Source organism: Chiroxiphia lanceolata, chromosome 1 (genome assembly GCF_009829145.1).
Source record: "Chiroxiphia lanceolata isolate bChiLan1 chromosome 1, bChiLan1.pri, whole genome shotgun sequence".
NCBI classification, from domain to species: domain Eukaryota; kingdom Metazoa; phylum Chordata; class Aves; order Passeriformes; family Pipridae; genus Chiroxiphia; species Chiroxiphia lanceolata.
In genome coordinates this window covers 37,228,195-37,229,129 of record NC_045637.1, presented here as the reverse complement: position 1 = coordinate 37,229,129, position 935 = coordinate 37,228,195, and positions in this window count along the sequence as shown.

Sequence of the window (935 nt, the reverse complement as noted above, 5' to 3'; positions counted from 1 at the left end):
AGCCCCGCACCGGGGTGCCGTGGGAGAGGTAGCAGGGTCACATGTACCACCAGCAGGATCCATTTGGAGTACTGTATCCAGTTCTGGACTCCTCAGTACAAGACGGACACAGAGCTCCTGGAGTGGGTCCAGCGGAGGGCAACAAAGATGATTAAGGGACTGGAGCATCTCTCTTACAAGGAACGGCTGAAGGAGCTGAGCATGTTCAGCCTCAAGGAGAGATGACTGAGAGGGGACCTTATCAGTGTGTATAAATATCCAAGGGGAGGATGGAGTCAGGCTCTTCTCAGTGGTGCCAACCAATAGAATAAGAGGCAATGGGTAGAAACTGATGCACAGAAATCCCACCTCAGTATGAAGAAATTCTTTGCTGTGCGGGTGACCATGCATGGGAAAATATTTTCCAGAAGGGTTGTAGAGTCTCCCTCACTGGACATATTCAAGAACTGTCTGGACACAATCCCGTGCCATGTGTCTGGGATGACCCTGCGTTGAGCAGGAAGGTTGGACCAGATGACCCTCTGTGGTCCCTTCCAACCTGACCCACACTGTGATCCAGGGGAGAGGACGGGGGGCAGGAGCTGGCCCGGGCAGGGCTGCCCGAGCGCCCCGCAGGCAGCAGCAACCGCTCACGGCGGCCAGGCCGGGTCCCCGCTCGGCCCCGCTGCCGCCCGCCCGCCACACACCCCGCCCCGGCGGCTCCGCGGCACAGGCGCACTGCAGCGCAGGGACTCGCCGCTCTCCCTCGCCCCCGAGCATTCGCGAGGCGCACGCGCACTCCAGGCCCGCCGGAGGCGGGAGCGGCGCCCACACCTTCCGCCGGCCGGATCCCCCCCCTCCCTGTTCCCGCCGCGCGCACGCGCGCTCCCACCGGGGGCCGCCAGCCCCGCCCCCCCGCGCCATGGGCGCGCGCGCGCGCGGCGCTGCTTCCCGGG